Here is a 5,136-nt window from a genome sequence, read left to right on the forward strand (position 1 = left end):
GATATCTGCCCGTCTCTATAGTCAGAGTATGATTGCTCAGTCTGTACCTCGTCATTTTGACTTCTTAATTTACAGTCTTTCACTGTACTCCGATAATCTGCAGTTGTGTAATCTCTATTTAGGGCCAAATAACATTCAAGTTTACTTTGTTTTTCTGTTGTTTCAGTCCAGTAAGTTAGATAATTTTCTTTTTGTGTTTTTATAATTTGGTTGGGCCAAATTTTGTAGATGAATATTTCAGTGTCCTGATGCTGGCTGTTGTTAGTCATGTTAGTTTGTTTTTGCAGCTTCAGGACCTTCTGAATCAGGGGACTTTTTTCAGGGTTCACTTAATATTTTTAGGGCCTTAAAATGCTAAGAGTTGGGGTCACTCATTTTTAGGTGTTTCCAAAATTTGATGGCTCTTTTCTCAATGCGTATTAGTAGAGGGTATTGGCCTAATTCTAATTATGCGTATACATGCATCATTCTTATCTCTGTCCCTTACAAACACACAGACACCAAGTCTCTGCTTCCGTCCCTCCCTGGCATTTCCACACACACACACACACACACACACACACACACAAGCACATGTACGGCATTGTGACAGTAGCACAGAGTGGTCTTCGCCCCAGGCTGCGCTCGATCCCCTGTTGACCTGTATGAGTCACAGTGAGAGGAAATCACCCATTACACACACACACACACACACACACACAAGCACTGTTTATTCTCCAGTGGTGGTCTTCTGTTTCTTTTCTTTCTTGTTTCCTTTGTCAGGTCTCTGTTTTCACCTTTGACCCAAAGGTGGCTGAACTATAAACCGTTATTTATGACAATTTTAAAATGATTTTTTATAAAGTATTACATTCTTAAAAATAAAATAAAAAAAGTTTAGTTTTGTCAAGTTGTCACTATTTTTTTTTTCTCAGCCATTTATAGTTTCAGTTTTAGTAGAGTAGACATAGAATATCTAGTTTATTCTAGGTGTTTAATAATGGCATATTCTGTTTTTTTTTTTAATTACATATATTTTTTGTCATATTTATTTGGTTTTATTTCATTTTGGAGTCAAAAAAATATTTGAACTTTTGAGATGATTGTAATATAATGTTACCACATCTCTTTCTGAGCATTTGTTCAGCCATAAACTGTATGTACTTGGCTTCTCTGCTCATTTTTTGCTGAATCCGTTGTTTCCCTTTGTCCTTTTGCAAACAGAGCGCACTGTCCTCATATGCCATAGATTTAATTAGAGAGCTGTTCCTCTGAGCAAGTTGTTTTAGTGTCAGAGCTTCTTTTCAGCTACTAGTGTGAGTTGCCCCAACATTACATTCTTAAAAATAAAATAAAAAAAGTTTCGTTTTGTCAAGTTGTCACTATTTTTTTTTTTCAGTGATTTATAGTTTCAGTTTTAGTAGAATAGACATAGAATATCTAGTTTATTCTAGGTGTTTAATAAGGGCATATTCTTTTTTATTTATTTTTTTTATTACATTTTTTTTTTTCATATTTATTTGGTTTTATTTCATTTTGGAGTCAAAAAAATATTTGAACTTTTGAGATGATTGTAATATAATGTTACCACATCTCTTTCTGAGCATTTGTTCAGCCATAAACTGTATTTACTTGGCTTCTCTGCTCCTTTTTTGCTGAATCCGTTGTTTCCCTTTGTCCTTTTGCAAACAGAGCGCACTGTCCTCATATGCCATAGATTTAATTAGAGAGCTGTTCCTCTGAGCAAGTTGTTTTAGTGTCAGAGCTTCTTTTCAGCTACTAGTGTGAGTTGCCCCAACATGCCACCCTTTTACACGATCTCACACATAGTGTATCCATTTACACCAAAGCATGCCAGTCCAGTTCCTTAACCACATTATTTTATAGGGTGTATAGTAGGGGTTTTTTGGTACTTGCCGATACTGAAACCAATACTTGAATTTTCACTGCATTTGTAAAAAATAGTGTGTACAGAAACCAAAAGAATATGAGTCATGTTAGCTGGTTTCATTTAGCAAATAGTTTCCTTCAGTTATTTTCACCCGTAATTATTCCCGTTACAATGTATTGTACAAGCTTTTGTTACTTTCACTGTTCATTTTTTATTTTTTTTTGCTTTATGGTATTTCATCTTTAATTTAATAGCGCATTAGAGCTGTTCCTTTGCAGCAGCTCAGTACTGTAATCACAAGACGTTTTCCTGTAATAATGCAGGGAACCACTAGTTATACATAAATCTTGTAACAGCGATGACCATATATGTTGCGTTTTTTGTCATCTGAAACGTGCTATGACTTATATTCCAAAGCGACTCACATAATGCAATTAACATCAAGCAAGCAAAACATCTGTATTGGTGCAGAAGGAGAGAGACACGTAAAGCCTAGCGCACTTCACACAGGCTGCTAGTTTCACTTTCGCCTTAAATAAAGTTGTGTAGGCTTGATGTTTAAAATAAATGTTGTTTATAGTGAATGCCCTTATAATTTTTGTTTGTTTTATATTTATGATTTAGTTTTAATCCAAATGATGCATGTGCTAATGGAGCAAACAGCAATCAAGATCATACAACAGAAGTGTGCGTTCTCTCTCTCTCGCTCTCTCCCTTACCGTCAAGTAACTTTAGTAACTTCTGCATAGTTTTACTTGCTTGTGACATATCCGACCGAACTACAAACTTTCCAGTGATGTGTGGGAGAAAGGGATATTTGCTTGACAAGCTCGCGCATCTGTGCTGCTGTGTGCTCAATCCACTCAGCGTGCTTTGCTTATCAGCTCGGGCACATCAGCTATACAGGCGTGAATATACCGAATGTTAACATTATATTAATTACATACATGTACTTGTAACTCCATTCTGCTCTCTGTTGTTCTGTTGTCGGTGTTTCTTTGTCTGGACACAGCACTGTTCACACACTGTGTGCTATCGGAGCATTTTAATGAGTATGAGTACAGGAGCGCAGTATCGGCCCAATACCGATAACCATTATCGGTATCGGTGCATCCCTGGTATGTAGTGAAACCCAGTTTGGGTCAGTACATAGTCTTATTTTTCTGCGTATTTAACAAAACCAACTTGTCCAGTTCTTCCTGAGCTTTTTGATAGTCACATAAATGATAAATGCTCTCCAAAAAGCACAGTGACACTCAGCAGCATGTTCATTGCAGGACCGACACACTGAGTTCAGACAGTTATGCATAATCACCGCTCAGCTCTCCGGCACTAGCAGATCAGTTCTGAGGTGTTAAATCACTTTTCAGTCACCCGTCAAGTGGCGTCTGCTGCATTTATTGTTCTTGTCTTTACACACACTCGTGGCTTTGGGAAATCTCCGCGAGGCTTGTTAAATGATAGGCTTGGATTATTCTGAGCCATGTTGTTAGATGTTTTTGGGTGTACCTGAGCCGTGCGATTAGGTTGGATGTTAGGGAGAAATGAAAATAACCTTCTGCCTTGGAAATGGTGGCAAATTATGGAAATGTATCTTGGTTTCCACTAAAATATAAGACAGCAGAACTGTTTTTAACTTTGAGAAGAAATGTTTCTTGAGCATCAAATCAGCATGTTAGAATGATTTCTGAAGGATCATGTGACACTGAAGACGGGAGTAATGATGCTGAAAATTCAGCTTTGCCATCACAAGAACAATTTACACTTAGAAATTCAATAGAAAATATAGAAAATAAATATAGAAAATATATTCAAATAGAAAATTGTTATTTTTAATTATAATACTAATACACATCATTTATTTTTTATTTAAAATCTTGAAAAATGAGGCTTATTCAAACTGTTTATCATAAGTCATGGAATAAGCATCTGAGCATGGCCTTAATCAACGTTTTAGTGTAATGGATTTTTGATATTGAGTATGACTATAGGGCAAAATAGTGTGACATCTAAACTATTTACTAAAGCAGTCATCTGTCTGTTGTGACAGACACCCGGGAGCGAGTAGCACACCAAAAATTTTCAAATAAACCTGCAGATTCTGCTTAACAACTGGAATGTTGCTTACAACAGGCAATCTGAAGTTTCGACAGTGGTTGCCTTGAAGCTTATTGTTAAAGGTGGTGAATTTGTACATTGCACTGCAATGATGAATTTGGATTTAAATGAGAAGAAGTAAGAAATTACATTTCTCAGAGAGAGTTTTACTGTGCTGACTATTAAGACGCTAAAGCAAAACATGCTGTCAGAATGCCAAAACGCTCTCTAGGAAGTTGCGTCTGTCAATTATTTGAGAATTGTATGTGAATTTCTGGTCTTCAGTTCTCCTAAAAGCTCATATTTTATAAACCATTATATAAACCTTTTTTTTTTTTTAATAAGTAAAAAAAATTATAATTAATTTATTTAGCATGCTATAATAGATTGTTTATTGTTTATGTGTTATTTAATATTTAATATAGACTGTAAAGACTTAATAATAATAATATTTAAAAAACACAATTAAAAAGACACAACAAAATTTTTAAAAAAAATGTTATGTCCTTTAACTACAATGGTTGTTTTTTTTCCTTGAAATCATTTTAAGGGATTGAAAATGTCCCCTATTTGAAGAATTCACCACACAGACAGACATTCAGACTTTATTAATCCTATGAGAAAATTTTCATATGGTGTATGCATATCTAGTGTGTGTAGAATCAGAGGGAGAGGAGGGGGGTCACCTCTTGCTCCAGTGCTGCCCAGCTCACTGGGTTTGCTGAGGTAATATTTTCTCCATGGAGTGAGAGAGAGAGAAATAGAGGGAAAGCGGGGGAGGAAGTGATGGGGGAGGGGACGACTCCTCTAGCAGGCATGCAGTATTCTCCTGATGAATAAACCCTTGTGCCAGAGCTGTGCCACCATCCCGTTACAGCGGAGAATGAGAATACTGCTCATTTCTCCAGGCTGCTGTGTGTGTATATTTATGTTTGTTTTATTGTGTCTGTTCAATGAGCAGAATTTATATAATTCATCAAGCATTTCTGATCACTGCTGTTCTAGGGTTGGTCGATGCGCCTGCTGCCCAATTTTTGTGACCGCGCGGACAGTCCGCGTGCAACAGCGCAGGCGCGTGGTGAATGTTGAGACAGAGCGAGTCGAGTAGGTGAGAGACTGCGCATGTGTCGAGCTCGTCCAGCTGCGCTCATCCGCGGTTGAGTGCCAAG

The sequence above is a fragment of the Sinocyclocheilus rhinocerous genome, unplaced genomic scaffold (assembly GCF_001515625.1).
Source record: "Sinocyclocheilus rhinocerous isolate Xijiao unplaced genomic scaffold, SAMN03320098_v1.1 scaffold889, whole genome shotgun sequence".
Classification (NCBI taxonomy): Eukaryota; Metazoa; Chordata; class Actinopteri; order Cypriniformes; family Cyprinidae; genus Sinocyclocheilus; species Sinocyclocheilus rhinocerous.